The 19,813-nt window shown below is 45.3% G+C and overlaps 19 non-coding genes across 19 annotated transcripts; 12 read left to right on the plus strand and 7 right to left on the minus strand.

Moving 5' to 3' along the window:
• Nucleotides 1–3,808: 3,808 nt before the first annotated feature.
• Nucleotides 3,809–3,881, minus strand: trnav-cac (transfer RNA valine (anticodon CAC)). Its single transcript has one exon. It is a non-coding gene; the product is annotated as a tRNA-Val (tRNA).
• Nucleotides 3,882–4,122: 241 nt separating this feature from the next.
• trnag-gcc (transfer RNA glycine (anticodon GCC)) lies at nucleotides 4,123–4,193 on the plus strand. The gene has a single exon. It is a non-coding gene; the product is annotated as a tRNA-Gly (tRNA).
• A 222-nt stretch (nucleotides 4,194–4,415) lies between these two features.
• On the plus strand, nucleotides 4,416–4,489 carry trnan-guu (transfer RNA asparagine (anticodon GUU)). The gene has a single exon. It is a non-coding gene; the product is annotated as a tRNA-Asn (tRNA).
• A 3,569-nt stretch (nucleotides 4,490–8,058) lies between these two features.
• Nucleotides 8,059–8,131, minus strand: trnav-aac (transfer RNA valine (anticodon AAC)). Its single transcript has one exon. It is a non-coding gene; the product is annotated as a tRNA-Val (tRNA).
• Nucleotides 8,132–8,372: 241 nt separating this feature from the next.
• On the plus strand, nucleotides 8,373–8,443 carry trnag-gcc (transfer RNA glycine (anticodon GCC)). The gene has a single exon. It is a non-coding gene; the product is annotated as a tRNA-Gly (tRNA).
• A 222-nt stretch (nucleotides 8,444–8,665) lies between these two features.
• trnan-guu (transfer RNA asparagine (anticodon GUU)) lies at nucleotides 8,666–8,739 on the plus strand. The gene has a single exon. It is a non-coding gene; the product is annotated as a tRNA-Asn (tRNA).
• Nucleotides 8,740–10,939: 2,200 nt separating this feature from the next.
• On the minus strand, nucleotides 10,940–11,012 carry trnav-cac (transfer RNA valine (anticodon CAC)). The gene has a single exon. It is a non-coding gene; the product is annotated as a tRNA-Val (tRNA).
• Nucleotides 11,013–11,253: 241 nt separating this feature from the next.
• trnag-gcc (transfer RNA glycine (anticodon GCC)) lies at nucleotides 11,254–11,324 on the plus strand. The gene has a single exon. It is a non-coding gene; the product is annotated as a tRNA-Gly (tRNA).
• A 222-nt stretch (nucleotides 11,325–11,546) lies between these two features.
• On the plus strand, nucleotides 11,547–11,620 carry trnan-guu (transfer RNA asparagine (anticodon GUU)). Its single transcript has one exon. It is a non-coding gene; the product is annotated as a tRNA-Asn (tRNA).
• A 1,408-nt stretch (nucleotides 11,621–13,028) lies between these two features.
• trnav-aac (transfer RNA valine (anticodon AAC)) lies at nucleotides 13,029–13,101 on the minus strand. Its single transcript has one exon. It is a non-coding gene; the product is annotated as a tRNA-Val (tRNA).
• Nucleotides 13,102–13,342: 241 nt separating this feature from the next.
• On the plus strand, nucleotides 13,343–13,413 carry trnag-gcc (transfer RNA glycine (anticodon GCC)). Its single transcript has one exon. It is a non-coding gene; the product is annotated as a tRNA-Gly (tRNA).
• Nucleotides 13,414–14,236: 823 nt separating this feature from the next.
• trnav-aac (transfer RNA valine (anticodon AAC)) lies at nucleotides 14,237–14,309 on the minus strand. Its single transcript has one exon. It is a non-coding gene; the product is annotated as a tRNA-Val (tRNA).
• Nucleotides 14,310–14,550: 241 nt separating this feature from the next.
• On the plus strand, nucleotides 14,551–14,621 carry trnag-gcc (transfer RNA glycine (anticodon GCC)). Its single transcript has one exon. It is a non-coding gene; the product is annotated as a tRNA-Gly (tRNA).
• Nucleotides 14,622–14,843: 222 nt separating this feature from the next.
• On the plus strand, nucleotides 14,844–14,917 carry trnan-guu (transfer RNA asparagine (anticodon GUU)). The gene has a single exon. It is a non-coding gene; the product is annotated as a tRNA-Asn (tRNA).
• A 1,810-nt stretch (nucleotides 14,918–16,727) lies between these two features.
• On the minus strand, nucleotides 16,728–16,800 carry trnav-cac (transfer RNA valine (anticodon CAC)). The gene has a single exon. It is a non-coding gene; the product is annotated as a tRNA-Val (tRNA).
• A 241-nt stretch (nucleotides 16,801–17,041) lies between these two features.
• Nucleotides 17,042–17,112, plus strand: trnag-gcc (transfer RNA glycine (anticodon GCC)). Its single transcript has one exon. It is a non-coding gene; the product is annotated as a tRNA-Gly (tRNA).
• A 1,828-nt stretch (nucleotides 17,113–18,940) lies between these two features.
• On the minus strand, nucleotides 18,941–19,013 carry trnav-aac (transfer RNA valine (anticodon AAC)). The gene has a single exon. It is a non-coding gene; the product is annotated as a tRNA-Val (tRNA).
• A 241-nt stretch (nucleotides 19,014–19,254) lies between these two features.
• trnag-gcc (transfer RNA glycine (anticodon GCC)) lies at nucleotides 19,255–19,325 on the plus strand. Its single transcript has one exon. It is a non-coding gene; the product is annotated as a tRNA-Gly (tRNA).
• Nucleotides 19,326–19,547: 222 nt separating this feature from the next.
• Nucleotides 19,548–19,621, plus strand: trnan-guu (transfer RNA asparagine (anticodon GUU)). Its single transcript has one exon. It is a non-coding gene; the product is annotated as a tRNA-Asn (tRNA).
• Nucleotides 19,622–19,813: the final 192 nt, after the last annotated feature.

Genomic DNA, 19,813 nt, shown 5'->3' on the forward strand with positions numbered 1-19,813 from the left:
CTCCAGTATACCAAACCAGGCAAGTCTGCTGGGCCTGACAACATCTGCCCAGAACTCGTGCTCCACGCTGCCCCTGCAATGAAGTCCTGGCTGAGAGTTTTCCTGTCTTCTTGCCTGCGCCAACTCCGGATCCCCAGGATTTGGAGAAGGGCCACTGTTGTCGCTATCCCCAAGCCGAACAAGCCAAAGGATGACGTAACGAGCTACAGACCAATCTCGTTGCTCTGCGTCCCTTTTAAAGTCCTCGAGCGCCTGATTCACGCCCGTGTCGAGCCCATCATAGACCCCCACCTCCCCCGGGAGCAGGCGGGTTTTCGACGTGGGAAGTCCACGGTGGATCAGGTCGCCCTCCTTACCCAGGACATCGAGGACTGCTTTGAGGCGAAAAAGAAGGCCGGTGCCGTCTTCATAGACCTGACTGCTGCCTATGACACAGTCTGGCACCGCGGCCTCACCTGCAAACTTCTCCGCCTGCTTCCAGACAGGCACATGGTCAAAATGATCATGGAGCTTGTCTGGAACCGCAGCTTTACTCTCACCACCAGTAACGGAGATAAAAGCAGGTTGCGGCGCCTGAAAAATGGCGTCCCCCAGGGATCTGTCCTGGCTCCCCTCCTGTATAACATCTATACATACGACCTGCCTGCCACAGTCTCACGGAGGTTCGCATACGCAGACGATCTCGCGCTGCTGCACTCCGACAGGGACTGGCAGGCCTTGGAGGGAACTCTAAGCCAGGACATGGAGACTTTAGTGGCTTACCTCCATAACTGGAGATTGAAGCTCAGCGAATCCAAGACGGTGACACAAGCTTTCCACCTATACAATTGGGAAGCGGATCGTGAGATCAGGTTCGAGGTGCGGAAGCCGGATGGGGCTTCCCTTACCCTATGCCGGCCTCGTCCTACACCTGAAGACCCTCGTCCTGACCCTAAATACCTTGGGGTCACCCTGGACAGGTCGCTCACTTTCCGTAAACACCTCTTGGCAACACGCAAGAAACTCAACACCCGCGTCTCACTGCTGAGACGGTTGGTCGGGTCCGGTTGGGGTGCCGGGGCAAGAACTCTGCGAACAGCAGCACTTGCCCTGGTCTACTCAACTGCTGAGTACTGCGCACCTGTCTGGGCGCGCAGTGCTCACTCTAAACAACTTGATGTCCCGATCAACGAAGCCTTGCGTGTTATCACTGGATGCCTGCGCCCCACCCCTGTGGAGCTACTGCCCATCTTAGCAGGCATCCAACCCGCTGAGCTTCGTCGCCAAGGTGCTGTAGCAACTCTGGCGGGCCGGGCAAACATGGATGAGAACCACCTGCTCCATGAAAGGCTCACACTCTCCTCAGAGCCAACGCCCCGCCTCCCCTCCAGAGACCCACTGGTACCAGCCGCCCTGAAGCTCCTGCAGCAATGCAGTGACAACAACATCAGGGCGGCTCACTGGGCGAATCACAAATGGAGCACGGACCTGGAGCATACCATCTCCTCCAGACTCCGTGACTTCATACCTGACACCGGCTCAATACCAGGCCTCTCACTACCACGAGTGGCCTGGGTGAGGCTTAACCGCCTCCAAACTGGTGTCGGTCGCTTTCGCTCAAACATGTTCCAGTGGGGCTTAGCACCTAACGCGACGTGTGAGTGTGGCGCGGAGGAGCAGACTGCCGACCACGTGATCCTGCGTTGCCCGATTTATCGTGCTCCTAATGGTTTGCGTGGCCTGGCGGACCTGGATGACTGCTCGGTGACCTGGCTCACTTCTGTGTGTCCTGACATATGAACGGGAGGGCCCCCCGGGCCTGGGGTGGTAAAAGGCATAGACCTTCGGCCTCAGGTCCGGGTGCCGGAAAACAGCTGCCCATACGATGAAGTTTGCAAAAAAGTTTCTAGTTAAAACGTGTGCTACGTTTGCAACATAACTTTCAAGCCACGCTTGTTTAAACTAATGTAAATTACTGATAATCAATGCTATCGCCTCAAATTGGCTATCATTAATTGAATGAAGGGTTATAGGCATCGAGTTGAAATCCCATTTTTTTCCAGGCGCTGTTGGTGTCAGTCAAAGTGCCTGACTGTTAAGCAGAAGAGGTTGGGCTCAAATCCCGTCAGTGTCTTGATGTTAGTTCCATAACACTTTCTCAGTTTGTTTTCAAACCACGTGAATGTAAGCCTAAATTATATTCGTTTTGAATAAAATCCCAATGGATCCACAGAGTTTGATGATTACTACAATGTTTTCTTTAAAAAAAATGCCATTTAAAATGTGGACACAACCAGGACTCAGAAAGAAAGACTACTTCAGATGGGTTCCAAATCACTTTGTTACAAGTAGTTTGTCTGGATATTCACCAGAGTAAGCATCTTGGAGTTACAGACAGCAGAGTGGCGCAGGGGAAGCGTGCTGGGCCCATAACCCAGAGGTCGATGGATGGAAACCATCCTCTGCTATGATTTAGGTTTCAAGCAAATCTTCGACTGATTCTTAATTCAAATGGAAGGCTGACACCCATTGGGACTACAGCTGTCTTCTCTAACTCTTTGGATATTCACCAGAGTAAGCATCTTGGAGTTACAGACAGCAGAGTGGCGCAGGGGAAGCGTGCTGGGCCCATAACCCAGAGGTCGTTGGATGGAAACCATCCTCTGTTATGATTTAGGTTTCAAGCGAATCTTCGACTGATTCTTAATTCAAATGGAAGGCTGACACCCATTGGGACTACAGCTGTCTTCTCTAACTCTTTGGATATTCACCAGAGTAAGCATCTTTGAGTTACAGACAGCAGAGTGGCGCAGCGGAAGCGTGCTGGGCCCATAACCCAGAGGTCGATGGATGGAAACCATCCTCTGCTATGACTTAGGTTTCAAGCGAATCTTTGACAGATTCTTAATTCAAATGGAAGGCTGACACCCATTGGGACTACAGCTGTCTTCTCTAACTCTTTGGATATTCACCAGAGTAAGCATCTTTGAGTTACAGACAGCAGAGTGGCGCAGCGGAAGCGTGCTGGGCCCATAACCCAGAGGTCGATGGATCGAAACCATCCTCTGCTATGACTTAGGTTTCAAGCGAATCTTTGACTGATTCTTAATTCAAATGGAAGGCTGACACCCATTCAGACTACAGCTGTCTTCTCTAACTCTTTGGATATTCACCAGAGTAAGCATCTTCTAGTTACAGGCAGCGGAAGCGTGCTGGGCCCACAACCCAGAGGTCGATGGATCGAAACCATCCTCTACTATGATTTAGGTTTCAGGTGAATCTTTGACTGATTCTTAATTCAAATGGAAGGCTGACACCCATTGGGACTACAGCTGTCTTCTTTAACTCTTTGGATATTCACCAGAGTAAGCATCTTTGAGTTACAGACAGCAGAGTGGCGCAGCGGAAGCGTGCTGGGCCCATAACCCAGAGGTCGATGGATCGAAACCATCCTCTACTATGATTTAGGTTTCAGGCGAATCTTTGGGAATTACACTTATGATTCCTGCTTAGCTGAGAGGTTAAACGTCTTATAAGTCAATCTACACAGTACAGTTGCAATCGATGCAACGCCCTGAAAATACAGGGACTTGAATGAATGACAAATTTCATAGGTTTGTGCGTGACATTTTCATGGAACCCAGCATTCATGATATTGAAGCCAAAGGTCTGCCTATATGAGAACCCTCTAAATTTGGTGTTGTGTGAGCTCGGCTGTACATGAGGTGCTCAGGTATGTTGCAAACTACTTCATGATGAAACACAGGACCTTGCTATTATTTCTTTCCTTGCTTATTTATAGACGTAAGAAGGAAAGTAAAAGAAGCCTTGTTTCCACCCTGTTTCGAACAGGGGACCTTTCGCGTGTGAGGCGAATGTGATAACCACTACACCATGGAAACTGCTGCAAGTCGCAGACCTTTATCAAGACTTACAAGTACATTTTCGGCCGACGGAAAACATGGTGCTCGCTAGTCTTATTGCTGTTACTAGCTGCATTGCATTTCTTGCCTTTTGTGGATGTTGTTATATCCCTTGTGCAAGTAGAATGTGTTCCACTTTGTAGCATGTTTTGTTTGTCGCAGCCCGCATTTCAAACGTTCTTCCTCTTAACCGAGTTCATAAATCTCTATTATTCCACAGGCATTGGTGGTTCAGTGGTAGAATTCTCGCCTGCCACGCGGGAGACCCGGGTCCGATTCCCGGCCAATGCAATCTGTTGATCTTGTTACATTTAAACCAATATTCATAAGGGACAAAAGCAATGTTTGTGACAACCGCAAGACACAGTCATTCCACCCAAAAGGCATATTGGACTCCCCGAATGCTGAAGCAGTGTACTTCTAGTTACGCCCATCCAAAGACAATGACATCGGGCTATCGTAACATGAGATTTTATAATTTTTTGGGGAGTAATTTATCATTTAAACTAGCCAGTCTCTGTGGCGCAATCGGTCAGCGCGTTCGGCTGTTAACTGAGAGGATGGTGGTTCAAGCCCACCCAGGGACGGGATTTTGACACGAGCACGGGGGTTCGAGGGTTTTCTTGTACAGCCCATGTCCTTCTCTAAGTTTGCAAAAAAGTTTCTAGTTAAAACGTGTGCTACGTTTGCAACATAACTTTCAAGCCAAGCTTGTTTAAACTAATGTAAATTACTGATAATCAATGCTATCGCCTCAAATTGGCTATCATTAATTGAATGAAGGGTTATAGGCATCGAGTTGAAATCCCATTTTTTTTCCAGGCGCTGTTGGTGTCAGTCAAAGTGCCTGACTGTTAAGCAGAAGAGGTTGGGCTCAAATCCCGTCAGTGTCTTGATGTTAGTTCCATAACACTTTCTCAGTTTGTTTTCAAACCACGTGAATGTAAGCCTAAATTCTATTCGTTTTGAATAAAATCCCAATGGATCCACAGAGTTTGATGATTACTACAATGTTTTCTTTAAAAAAAATGCCATTTAAAATGTGGACACAACCAGGACTCAGAAAGAAAGACTACTTCAGATGGGTTCCAAATCACTTCGTTACAAGTAGTTTGTCTGGATATTCACCAGAGTAAGCATCTTGGAGTTACAGACAGCAGAGTGGCGCAGGGGAAGCGTGCTGGGCCCATAACCCAGAGGTCGATGGATGGAAACCATCCTCTGTTATGATTTAGGTTTCAAGTGAATCATTGACTGATTCTTAATTCAAATGGAAGGCTGACACCCATTCAGACAACAACTGTCTTCTCTAACTCTGTGGATATTCACCAGAGTAAGCATCTTCTAGTTACAGGCAGCGGAAGCGTGCTGGGCCCATAACCCAGAGGTCGATGGATGGAAACCATCCTCTGCTATGATTTAGGTTTCAAGCGAATCTTCGACTGATTCTTAATTCAAATGGAAGGCTGACACCCATTGGGACTACCGCTGTCTTCTCTAACTCTTTGGATATTCACCAGAGTAAGCATCTTTGAGTTACAGACAGCAGAGTGGCGAAGCGGAAGCGTGCTGGGCCCATAACCCAGAGGTCGATGGATGGAAACCATCCTCTGCTATGACTTAGGTTTCAAGCGAATCTTTGACAGATTCTTAATTCAAATGGAAGGCTGACACCCATTGGGACTACAGCTGTCTTCTCTAACTCTTTGGATATTCACCAGAGTAAGCATCTTTGAGTTACAGACAGCAGAGTGGCGCAGCGGAAGCGTGCTGGGCCCATAACCCAGAGGTCGATGGATGGAAACCATCCTCTGCTATGACTTAGGTTTCAAGCGAATCTTTGACTGATTCTTAATTCAAATGGAAGGCTGACACCCATTCAGACTACAGCTGTCTTCTCTAACTCATTGGATATTCACCAGAGTAAGCATCTTCTAGTTACAGGCAGCGGAAGCGTGCTGGGCCCATAACCCAGAGGTCGATGGATCGAAACCATCCTCTACTATGATTTAGGTTTCAGGTGAATCTTTGACTGATTCTTAATTCAAATGGAAGGCTGACACCCATTGGGACTACAGCTGTCTTCTCTAACTCTTTGGATATTCACCAGAGTAAGCATCTTTGAGTTACAGACAGCAGAGTGGCGCAGCGGAAGCGTGCTGGGCCCATAACCCAGAGGTCGATGGATGGAAACCATCCTCTGCTATGACTTAGGTTTCAAGCGAATCTTTGACAGATTCTTAATTCAAATGGAAGGCTGACACCCATTGGGACTACAGCTGTCTTCTCTAACTCTTTGGATATTCACCAGAGTAAGCATCTTTGAGTTACAGACAGCAGAGTGGCGCAGCGGAAGCGTGCTGGGCCCATAACCCAGAGGTCGATGGATGGAAACCATCCTCTGCTATGACTTAGGTTTCAAGCGAATCTTTGACAGATTCTTAATTCAAATGGAAGGCTGACACCCATTCGGACTACAGCTGTCTTCTCTAACTCTTTGGATATTCACCAAAGTAAGCATCTTTGAGTTACAGACAGCAGAGTGGCGCAGCGGAAGCGTGCTGGGCCCATAACCCAGAGGTCGATGGATGGAAACCATCCTCTGCTATGACTTAGGTTTCAAGCGAATCTTTGACTGATTCTTAATTCAAATGGAAGGCTGACACCCATTCAGACTACAGCTGTCTTCTCTAACTCTTTGGATATTCACCAGAGTAAGCATCTTCTAGTTACAGGCAGCGGAAGCGTGCTGGGCCCATAACCCAGAGGTCGATGGATCGAAACCATCCTCTACTATGATTTAGGTTTCAGGTGAATCTTTGACTGATTCTTAATTCAAATGGAAGGCTGACACCCATTGGGACTACAGCTGTCTTCTCTAACTCTTTGGATATTCACCAGAGTAAGCATCTTTGAGTTACAGACAGCAGAGTGGCGCAGCGGAAGCGTGCTGGGCCCATAACCCAGAGGTCGATGGATGGAAACCATCCTCTGCTATGACTTAGGTTTCAAGCGAATCTTTGACAGATTCTTAATTCAAATGGAAGGCTGACACCCATTGGGACTACAGCTGTCTTCTCTAACTCTTTGGATATTCACCAGAGTAAGCATCTTTGAGTTACAGACAGCAGAGTGGCGCAGCGGAAGCGTGCTGGGCCCATAACCCAGAGGTCGATGGATGGAAACCATCCTCTGCTATGACTTAGGTTTCAAGCGAATCTTTGACTGATTCTTAATTCAAATGGAAGGCTGACACCCATTCAGACTACAGCTGTCTTCTCTAACTCTTTGGATATTCACCAGAGTAAGCATCTTCTAGTTACAGGCAGCGGAAGCGTGCTGGGCCCATAACCCAGAGGTCGATGGATCGAAACCATCCTCTACTATGATTTAGGTTTCAGGTGAATCTTTGACTGATTCTTAATTCAAATGGAAGGCTGACACCCATTGGGACTACAGCTGTCTTCCCTAACTCTTTGGATATTCACCAGAGTAAGCATCTTTGAGTTACAGACAGCAGAGTGGCGCAGCGGAAGCGTGCTGGGCCCATAACCCAGAGGTCGATGGATGGAAACCATCCTCTGCTATGATTTAGGTTTCAAGCGAATCTTCGACTGATTCTTAATTCAAATGGAAGGCTGACACCCATTCAGACTACAGCTGTCTTCTCTAACTCTTTGGATATTCACCAGAGTAAGCATCTTCTAGTTACAGGCAGCGGAAGCGTGCTGGGCCCATAACCCAGAGGTCGATGGATCGAAACCATCCTCTACTATGATTTAGGTTTCAGGTGAATCTTTGACTGATCTTTGGGAATTACACTTATGATTCCTGCTTAGCTGAGAGGTTAAACGTCTTATAAGTCTATCCACACAGTACAGTTGCAATCGATGCAACGCCCTGAAAATACAGTGACTTGAATGAATGAGAAATTTCATAGGTTTGTGCGTGACATTTTCATGGAACCCAGCATTCATGATGTTGAAGCCAAAGGTCTGCCTATATGAGAACCCTCTAAATTTGGTGTTGTGTGAGCTCGGCTGTACATGAGGTGCTCAGGTATGTTGCAATCTACTTCATGATGAAACACAGGACCTTGCTATTATTTCTTTCCTTGCTTATTTATAGACGTAAGAAGGAAAGTAAAAAAAAGCCTTGTTTCCACCCTGTTTCGAACAGGGGACCTTTCGCGTGTTAGGCGAATGTGATAACCACTACACCATGGAAACTGCTGCAAGTCATAGACCTTTATCAAGACTTACAAGTACATTTTCGGCCGACGGAAAACATGGTGCTCGCTAGTCTTATTGCTGTTACTAGCTGCATTGCATTTCTTGCCTTTTGTGGATGTTGTTATATCCCTTGTGCAAGTAGAATGTGTTCCACTTTGTAGCATGTTTTGTTTGTCGCAGCCCGCATTTCAAACGTTCTTCCTCTTAACCGAGTTCATAAATCTCTATTATTCCACAGGCTTTGGTGGTTCAGTGGTAGAATTCTCGCCTGCCACGCGGGAGACCCGGGTCCGATTCCCGGCCAATGCAATCTGTTGATTTTGTTACATTTTAACCAATATTCATAAGGGACAAAAGCAATGTTTGTGACAACCGCAAGACACAGTCATTCCACCCAAAAGGCATATTGGACTCCCCGAATGCTGAAGCAGTGTACTTCTAGTTACGCCCATCCAAAGACAATGACATCGGGCTATCGTAACATGAGATTTTATAATTTTTTGGGGAGTAATTTATCATTTAAACTAGTCAGTCTCTGTGGCGCAATCGGTCAGCGCGTTCGGCTGTTAACTGAGAGGATGGTGGTTCAAGCCCACCCAGGGACGGGATTTTGACACGAGCACGGGGGTTCGAGAGTTTTCTTGTACAGCCCATGTCCTTCTCTAAGTTTGCAAAAAAGTTTCTAGTTAAAACGTGTGCTACGTTTGCAACATAACTTTCAAGCCACGCTTGTTTAAACTAATGTAAATTACTGATAATCAATGCTATCGCCTCAAATTGGCTATCATTAATTGAATGAAGGGTTATAGGCATCGAGTTGAAATCCCATTTTTTTCCAGGCGCTGTTGGTGTCGGTCAAAGTGCCTGACTGTTAAGCAGAAGAGGTTGGGCTCAAATCCCGTCAGTGTCTTGATGTTAGTTCCATAACACTTTCTCAGTTTGTTTTCAAACCACGTGAATGTAAGCCTAAATTATATTCGTTTTGAATAAAATCCCCAATGGATCCACAGAGTTTGATGATTACTACAATGTTTTCTTTAAAAAAAATGCCATTTAAAATGTGGACACAACCAGGACTCAGAAAGAAAGACTACTTCAGATGGGTTCCAAATCACTTTGTTACAAGTAGTTTGTCTGGATATTCACCAGAGTAAGCATCTTGGAGTTACAGACAGCAGAGTGGCGCAGGGGAAGCGTGCTGGGCCCATAACCCAGAGGTCGATGGATGGAAACCATCCTCTGCTATGATTTAGGTTTCAAGCGAATCTTCGACTGATTCTTAATTCAAATGGAAGGCTGACACCCATTGGGACTACAGCTGTCTTCTCTAACTCTTTGGATATTCACCAGAGTAAGCATCTTGGAGTTACAGACAGCAGAGTGGCGCAGGGGAAGCGTGCTGGGCCCATAACCCAGAGGTCGTTGGATGGAAACCATCCTCTGTTATGATTTAGGTTTCAAGCGAATCTTCGACTGATTCTTAATTCAAATGGAAGGCTGACACCCATTGGGACTACAGCTGTCTTCTCTAACTCTTTGGATATTCACCAGAGTAAGCATCTTTGAGTTACAGACAGCAGAGTGGCGCAGCGGAAGCGTGCTGGGCCCATAACCCAGAGGTCGATGGATGGAAACCATCCTCTGCTATGATTTAGGTTTCAAGCGAATCTTCGACTGATTCTTAATTCAAATGGAAGGCTGACACCCATTGGGACTACAGCTGTCTTCTCTAACTCTTTGGATATTCACCAGAGTAAGCATCTTTTAGTTACAGACAGCAGAGTGGCGCAGCGGAAGCGTGCTGGGCCCATAACCCAGAGGTCGATGGATCGAAACCATCCTCTGCTATGACTTAGGTTTCAAGCGAATCTTTGACTGATTCTTAATTCAAATGGAAGGCTGACACCCATTCAGACTACAGCTGTCTTCTCTATCTCTTTGGATATTCACCAGAGTAAGCGTCTCCTAGTTACAGGCAGCGGAAGCGTGCTGGGCCCATAACCCAGAGGTCGATGGATCGAAACCATCCTCTACTATGATTTAGGTTTCAGGTGAATCTTTGACTGATTCTTAATTCAAATGGAAGGCTGACACCCATTGGGACTACAGCTGTCTTCTCTAACTCTTTGGATATTCACCAGAGTAAGCATCTTTGAGTTACAGACAGCAGAGTGGCGCAGCGGAAGCGTGCTGGGCCCATAACCCAGAGGTCGATGGATCGAAACCATCCTCTGCTATGACTTAGGTTTCAAGCGAATTTTTGACTGATCCTTAATTCAAATGGAAGGCTGACACCCATTCAGGCTATAGCTGTCTTCTCTAACTCTGTGGATATTCACCAGAGTAAGCATCTTCTAGTTACAGGCAGCGGAAGCGTGCTGGGCCCATAACCCAGAGGTCGATGGATCGAAACCATCCTCTACTATGATTTAGGTTTCAGGTGAATCTTTGACTGATCTTTGGGAATTACACTTATGATTCCTGCTTAGCTGAGAGGTTAAACGTCTTATAAGTCAATCTACACAGTACAGTTGCAATCGATGCAACGCCCTGAAAATACAGTGACTTGAATGAATGAGAAATTTCATAGGTTTGTGCGTGACATTTTCATGGAACCCAGCATTCATGATATTGAAGCCAAAGGTCTGCCTATATGAGAACCCTCTAAATTTGGTGTTGTGTGAGCTCGGCTGTACATGAGGTGCTCAGGTATGTTGCAAACTACTTCATGATGAAACACAGGACCTTGCTATTATTTCTTTCCTTGCTTATTTATAGACGTAAGAAGGAAAGTAAAAAAAGCCTTGTTTCCACCCTGTTTCGAACAGGGGACCTTTCGCGTGTGAGGCGAATGTGATAACCACTACACCATGGAAACTGCTGCAAGTCACAGACCTTTATCAAGACTTACAAGTACATTTTCGGCCGACGGAAAACATGGTGCTCGCTAGTCTTATTGCTGTTACTAGCTGCATTGCATTTCTTGCCTTTTGTGGATGTTGTTATATCCCTTGTGCAAGTAGAAAGTGTTCCACTTTGTAGCACGTTTTGTTTGTCGCAGCCCGCATTTCAAACGTTCTTCCTCTTAACCGAGTTCATAAATCTCTATTACTCCACAGGCATTGGTGGTTCAGTGGTAGAATTCTCGCCTGCCACGCGGGAGACCCGGGTCCGATTCCCGGCCAATGCAATCCGTTGATCTTGTTACATTTTAACTAATATTCATAAGGGACAAAAGCAATGTTTTTGACAACCGCAAGACACAGTCATTCCACCCAAAAGGCATATTGGACTCCCCGAATGCTGAAGCAGTGTACTTCTAGTTACGCCCATCCAAAGACAATGACATCGGGCTATCGTAACATGAGATTTTATAATTTTTTGGGGAGTAATTTATCATTTAAACTAGTCAGTCTCTGTGGCGCAATCGGTCAGCGCGTTCGGCTGTTAACTGAGAGGGTGGTGGTTCAAGCCCACCCAGGGACGGGATTTTGACACGAGCACGGGGGTTCGAGGGTTTTCTTGTACAGCCCATGTCCTTCTCTAAGTTTGCAAAAAAGTTTCTAGTTAAAATGTGTGCTACGTTTGCAACATAACTTTCAAGCCAAGCTTGTTTAAACTAATGTAAATTACTGATAATCAATGCTATCGCCTGAAATTGGCTATCATTAATTGAATGAAGGGTTATAGGCATCGAGTTGAAATCCCATTTTTTTCCAGGCGCTGTTGGTGTCAGTCAAAGTGCCTGACTGTTAAGCAGAAGAGGTTGGGCTCAAATCCCGTCAGTGTCTTGATGTTAGTTCCATTACACTTTCTCAGTTTGTTTTCAAACCACGTGAATGTAAGCCTAAATTCTATTCGTTTTGAATAAAATCCCAATGGATCCACAGAGTTTGATGATTACTACAATGTTTTCTTTAAAAAAAATGCCATTTAAAATGTGGACACAACCAGGACTCAGAAAGAAAGACTACTTCAAATGGGTTCCAAATCACTTTGTTACAAGTAGTTTGTCTGGATATTCACCAGAGTAAGCATCTTGGAGTTACAGACAGCAGAGTGGCGCAGCGGAAGCGTGCTGGGCCCATAACCCGGAGGTCGATGGATGGAAACCATCCTCTGCTATGATTTAGGTTTCAAGCGAATCTTCGACTGATTCTTAATTCAAATGGAAGGCTGACACCCATTGGGACTACAGCTGTCTTCTCTAACTCTTTGGATATTCACCAGAGTAAGCATCTTTGAGTTACAGACAGCAGAGTGGCGCAGCGGAAGCGTGCTGGGCCCATAACCCAGAGGTCGATGGATTGAAACCATCCTCTGCTATGACTTAGGTTTCAAGCGAATCTTTGACTGATTCTTAATTCAAATGGAAGGCTGACACCCATTCAGACTACAGCTGTCTTCTCTAACTCTTTGGATATTCACCAGAGTAAGCATCTTCTAGTTACAGGCAGCGGAAGCGTGCTGGGCCCATAACCCAGAGGTCGATGGATCGAAACCATCCTCTACTATGATTTAGGTTTCAGGTGAATCTTTGACTGATCTTTGGGAATTACACTTATGATTCCTGCTTAGCTGAGAGGTTAAACGTCTTATAAGTCTATCCACACAGTACAGTTGCAATCGATGCAACGCCCTGAAAATACAGTGACTTGAATGAATGAGAAATTTCATAGGTTTGTGCGTGACATTTTCATGGAACCCAGCATTCATGATATTGAAGCCAAAGGTCTGCCTATATGAGAACCCTCTAAATTTGGTGTTGTGTGAGCTCGGCTGTACATGAGGTGCTCAGGTATGTTGCAATCTACTTCATGATGAAACACAGGACCTTGCTATTATTTCTTTCCTTGCTTATTTATAGACGTAAGAAGGAAAGTAAAAAGAGCCTTGTTTCCACCCTGTTTCGAACAGGGGACCTTTCGCGTGTTAGGCGAATGTGATAACCACTACACCATGGAAACTGCTGCAAGTCACAGACCTTTATCAAGACTTACAAGTACATTTTCGGCCGACGGAAAACATGGTGCTCGCTAGTCTTATTGCTGTTACTAGCTGCATTGCATTTCTTGCCTTTTGTGGATGTTGTTATATCCCTTGTGCAAGTAGAATGTGTTCCACTTTGTAGCATGTTTTGTTTGTCGCAGCCCGCATTTCAAACGTTCTTCCTCTTAACCGAGTTCATAAATCTCTATTACTCCACAGGCATTGGTGAATCAGTGGTAGAATTCTCGCCTGCCACGCGGGAGACCCGGGTCCGATTCCCGGCCAATGCAATCTGTTGATCTTGTTACATTTTAACTAATATTCATAAGGTCGATGGATCGAAACCATCCTCTGCTATGACTTAGGTTTCAAGCGAATCTTTGACTGATTCTTAATTCAAATGGAAGGCTGACACCCATTCAGACAACAACTGTCTTCTCTAACTCTGTGGATATTCACCAGAGTAAGCATCTTCTAGTTACAGGCAGCGGAAGCGTGCTGGGCCCATAACCCAGAGGTCGATGGATGGAAACCATCCTCTGCTATGATTTAGGTTTCAAGCGAATCTTCGACTGATTCTTAATTCAAATGGAAGGCTGACACCCATTGGGACTACAGCTGTCTTCTCTAACTCTTTGGATATTCACCAGAGTAAGCATCTTCTAGTTACAGGCAGCGGAAGCGTGCTGGGCCCATAACCCAGAGGTCGATGGATCGAAACCATCCTCTGCTATGATTTAGGTTTCAGGTGAATCTTTGACTGATCTTTGGGAATTACACTAATGATTCCTGCTTAGCTGAGAGGTTAAACGTCTTATAAGTCAATCCACACAGTACAGTTGCAATCGATGCAACGCCCTGAAAATACAGTGACTTGAATGAATGAGAAATTTCATAGATTTGTGCGTGACATTTTCATGGAACCCAGCATTCATGATATTGAAGCCAAAGGTCTGCCTATATGAGAACCCTCTAAATTTGGTGTTGTGTGAGCTCGGCTGTACATGAGGTGCTCAGGTATGTTGCAATCTACTTCATGATGAAACACAGGACCTTGCTATTATTTCTTTCCTTGCTTGTTTATAGACGTAAGAAGGAAAGTAAAAAAAGCCTTGTTTCCACCCTGTTTCGAACAGGGGACATTTCGCGTGTTAGGCGAATGTGATAACCACTACACCATGGAAACTGCTGCAAGTCACAGACCTTTATCAAGACTTACAAGTACATTTTCGGCCAACGGAAAACATGGTGCTCGCTAGTCTTTTTGCTGTTACTAGCTGCATTGCATTTCTTGCCTTTTGTGGATGTTGTTATATCTCTTGTGCAAGTAGAATGTGTTCCACTTTGTAGCATGTTTTGTTTGTCGCAGCCCACATTTCAAACGTTCTTCCTCTTAACCGAGTTCACAAATCTCTATTATTCCACAGGCATTGGTGGTTCAGTGGTAGAATTCTCGCCTGCCACGCGGGAGACCCGGGTCCGATTCCCGGCCAATGCAATTTGTTGATCTTGTTTCATTTTAACCAATATTCATAAGGGACAAAAGCAATGTTTGTGACAACCGCAAGACACAGTCATTCCACCCAAAAGGCATATTGGACTCCCCGAATGCTGAAGCAGTGTACTTCTAGTTCCGCCCATCCAAAGACAATGACATCGGGCTATCGTAACATGAGATTTTATAATTTTTTGGGGAGTAATTTATCATTTAAACTAGCCAGTCTCTGTGGCGCAATCGGTCAGCGCGTTCGGCTGTTAACTGAGAGGATGGTGGTTCAAGCCCACCCAGGGACGGGATTTTGACACGAGCACGGGGGTTCGAGGGTTTTCTTGTACAGCCCATGTCCTTCTCTAAGTTTGCAAAAAAGTTTCTAGTTAAAACGTGTGCTACGTTTGCAACATAACTTTCAAGCCACGCTTGTTTAAACTAATGTAAATTACTGATAATCAATGCTATCGCCTCAAATTGGCTATCATTAATTGAATGAAGGGTTATAGGCATCGATTTGAAATCCCATTTTTTTCCAGGCACTGTTGGTGTCAGTCAAAGTGCCTGACTGTTAAGCAGAAGAGGTTGGGCTCAAATCCCGTCAGTGTCTTGATGTTAGTTCCATAACACTTTCTCAGTTTGTTTTCAAACTACGTGAATGTAAGCCTAAATTCTATTCGTTTTGAATAAAATCCCAATGGATCCACAGAGTTTGATGATTACTACAATGTTTTCTTTAAAAAAAATGCCATTTAAAATGTGGACACAACCAGGACTCAGAAAGAAAGACTACTTCAGATGGGTTCCAAATCACTTTGTTACAAGTAGTTTGTCTGGATATTCACCAGAGTAAGCATCTTGGAGTTACAGACAGCAGAGTGGCGCAGGGGAAGCGTGCTGGGCCCATAACCCAGAGGTCGATGGATGGAAACCATCCTCTGTTATGATTTAGGTTTCAAGTGAATCATTGACTGATTCTTAATTCAAATGGAAGGCTGACACCCATTGGGACTACAGCTGTCTTCTCTAACTCTTTGGATATTCACCAGAGTAAGCATCTTTGAGTTACAGACAGCAGAGTGGCGCAGCGGAAGCATGCTGGGCCCATAACCCAGAGGTCGATGGATGGAAACCATCCTCTGCTATGACTTAGGTTTCAAGCAAATCTTTGACTGATTCTTAATTCAAATGGAAGGCTGACACCCATTGGGACTACAGCTGTCTTCTCTAACTCTTTGGATATTCACCAGAGTAAGCATCTTTGAGTTACAGACAGCAGAGTGGCGCAGCGGAAGCGTGCTGGGCCCATAACCCAGAGGTCGATGGATCGAAACCATCCTCTGCTATGACTTAGGTTTCAAGCGAATCTTTGACTGATTCTTAATTCAAATGGAAGGCTGACACCCATTCAGACTACAGCTGTCTTCTCTAACTCTTTGGATATTCACCAGAGTAAGCATCTTGGAGTTACAGACAGCAGAGTGGCGCAGGGGAAGCGTGCTGGGCCCATAACCCAGAGGTCGATGGATGGAAACCATCCTCTGCTATGATTTAGGTTTCAAGCGAATCTTCGACTGATTCTTAATTCAAATGGAAGGCTGACACCCATTGGGACTACAGCTGTCTTCTCTAACTCTGTGGATATTCACCAGAGTAAGCATCTTCTAGTAACAGGCAGCGGAAGCGTGCTGGGCCCATAACCCAGAGGTCGATGGATCGAAACCATCCTCTACTACGATTTAGGTTTCAGGTGAATCTTTGACTGATCTTTGGGAATTACACTTATGATTCCTGCTTAGCTGAGAGGTTAAACGTCTTATAAGTCAATCTACACAGTACAGTTGCAATCGATGCAACGCCCTGAAAATACAGTGACTTGAATGAATGACAAATTTCATAGGTTTGTGCGTGACATTTTCATGGAACCCAGCATTCATGATATTGAAGCCAAAGGTCTGCCTATATGAGAACCCTCTAAATTTGGTGTTGTGTGAGCTCGGCTGTACATGAGGTGCTTAGGTATGTTGCAAACTACTTCATGATGAAACACAGGACCTTGCTATTATTTCTTTCCTTGCTTATTTATAGACGTAAGAAGGAAAGTAAAAGAAGTCTTGTTTCCACCCTGTTTCGAACAGGGGACCTTTCGCGTGTGAGGCGAATGTGATAACCACTACACCATGGAAACTGCTGCAAGTCACAGACCTTTATCAAGACTTACAAGTACATTTTCGGCCGACGGAAAACATGGTGCTCGCTAGTTTTATTGCTGTTACTAGCTGCATTGCATTTCTTGCCTTTTGTGGATGTTGTTATATCCCTTGTGCAAGTAGAATGTGTTCCACTTTGTAGCATGTTTTGTTTGTCGCAGCCCGCATTTCAAACGTTCTTCCTCTTAACCGAGTTCATAAATCTCTATTACTCCACAGGCATTGGTGGTTCAGTGGTAGAATTCTCGCCTGCCACGCGGGAGACCCGGGTCCGATTCCCGGCCAATGCAATCTGTTGATCTTGTTACATTTTAACTAATATTCATAAGGTCGATGGATCGAAACCATCCTCTGCTATGACTTAGGTTTCAAGCGAATCTTTGACTGATTCTTAATTCAAATGGAAGGCTGACACCCATTCAGACAACAACTGTCTTCTCTAACTCTGTGGATATTCACCAGAGTAAGCATCTTCTAGTTACAGGCAGCGGAAGCGTGCTGGGCCCATAACCCAGAGGTCGATGGATGGAAACCATCCTCTGCTATGATTTAGGTTTCAAGCGAATCTTCGACTGATTCTTAATTCAAATGGAAGGCTGACACCCATTGGGACTACAGCTGTCTTCTCTAACTCTTTGGATATTCACCAGAGTAAGCATCTTGGAGTTACAGACAGCAGAGTGGCGCAGGGGAAGCGTGCTGGGCCCATAACCCAGAGGTCGTTGGATGGAAACCATCCTCTGTTATGATTTAGGTTTCAAGCGAATCTTCGACTGATGCTTTATTCAAATGGAAGGCTGACACCCATTGGGACTACAGCTGTCTTCTCTAACTCTTTGGATATTCACCAGAGTAAGCATCTTTGAGTTACAGACAGCAGAGTGGCGCAGCGGAAGCGTGCTGGGCCCATAACCCAGAGGTCGATGGATGGAAACCATCCTCTGCTATGATTTAGGTTTCAAGCGAATCTTCGACTGATTCTTAATTCAAATGGAAGGCTGACACCCATTGGGACTACAGCTGTCTTCTCTAACTCTTTGGATATTCACCAGAGTAAGCATCTTGGAGTTACAGACAGCAGAGTGGCGCAGGGGAAGCGTGCTGGGCCCATAACCCAGAGGTCGTTGGATGGAAACCATCCTCTGTTATGATTTAGGTTTCAAGCGAATCTTCGACTGATTCTTAATTCAAATGGAAGGCTGACACCCATTGGGACTACAGCTGTCTTCTCTAACTCTTTGGATATTCACCAGAGTAAGCATCTTTGAGTTACAGACAGCAGAGTGGCGCAGCGGAAGCGTGCTGGGCCCATAACCCAGAGGTCGATGGATGGAAACCATCCTCTGCTATGATTTAGGTTTCAAGCGAATCTTCGACTGATTCTTAATTCAAATGGAAGGCTGACACCCATTGGGACTACAGCTGTCTTCTCTAACTCTTTGGATATTCACCAGAGTAAGCATCTTTTAGTTACAGACAGCAGAGTGGCGCAGCGGAAGCGTGCTGGGCCCATAACCCAGAGGTCGATGGATCGAAACCATCCTCTGCTATGACTTAGGTTTCAAGCGAATCTTTGACTGATTCTTAATTCAAATGGAAGGCGGACACCCATTCAGACCACAGCTGTCTTCTCTAACTCTTTGGATATTCACCAGAGTAAGCATCTTCTAGTTACAGGCAGCGGAAGCGTGCTGGGCCCATAACCCAGAGGTCGATGGATCGAAACCATCCTCTACTATGATTTAGGTTTCAGGTGAATCTTTGACTGATCTTTGGGAATTACACTTATGATTCCTGCTTAGCTGAGAGGTTAAACGTCTTATAAGTCTATCCACACAGTACAGTTGCAATCGATGCAACGCCCTGAAAATACAGTGACTGGAATGAATGAGAAATTTCATAGGTTTGTGCGTGACATTTTCATGGAACCCAGCATTCATGATATTGAAGCCAAAGGTCTGCCTATATGAGAACCCTCTAAATTTGGTGTTGTGTGAGCTCGGCTGTACATGAGGTGCTCAGGTATGTTGCAATCTACTTCATGATGAAACACAGGACCTTGCTATTATTTCTTTCCTTGCTTATTTATAGACGTAAGAAGGAAAGTAAAAGAAGCCTTGTTTCCACCCTGTTTCGAACAGGGGACCTTTCGCGTGTTAGGCGAATGTGATAACCACTACACCATGGAAACTGCTGCAAGTCACAGACCTTTATCAAGACTTACAAGTACATTTTCGGCCGACGGAAAACATGGTGCTCGCTAGTCTTATTGCTGTTACTAGCTGCATTGCATTTCTTGCCTTTTGTGGATGTTGTTATATCCCTTGTGCAAGTAGAATGTGTTCCACTTTGTAGCATGTTTTGTTTGTCGCAGCCCGCATTTCAAACGTTCTTCCTCTTAACCGAGTTCATAAATCTCTATTATTCCACAGGCATTGGTGGTTCAGTGGTAGAATTCTCGCCTGCCACGCGGGAGACCCGGGTCCGATTCCCGGCCAATGCAATCCGTTGATTTTGTTACATTTTAACCAATATTCATAAGGGACAAAAGCAATGTTTGTGACAACCGCAAGACACAGTCATTCCACCCAAAAGGCATATTGGACCCCCCGAATGCTGAAGCAGTGTACTTCTAGTTACGCCCATCCAAAGACAATGACATCGGGCTATCGTAACATGAGATTTTATAATTTTTTGGGGAGTAATTTATCCTTTAAACTAGTCAGTCTCTGTGGCGCAATCGGTCAGCGCGTTCGGCTGTTAACTGAGAGGATGGTGGTTCAAGCCCACCCAGGGACGGGATTTTGACACGAGCACGGGGGTTCGAGGGTTTTCTTGTACAGCCCATGTCCTTCTCTAAGTTTGCAAAAAAGTTTCTAGTTAAAACGTGTGCTACGTTTGCAACATAACTTTCAAGCCACGCTTGTTTAAACTAATGTAAATTACTGATAATCAATGCTATCGCCTCAAATTGGCTATCATTAATTGAAT

This window comes from Entelurus aequoreus, linkage group LG18, assembly GCF_033978785.1.
Source record: "Entelurus aequoreus isolate RoL-2023_Sb linkage group LG18, RoL_Eaeq_v1.1, whole genome shotgun sequence".
Classification (NCBI taxonomy): Eukaryota; Metazoa; Chordata; class Actinopteri; order Syngnathiformes; family Syngnathidae; genus Entelurus; species Entelurus aequoreus.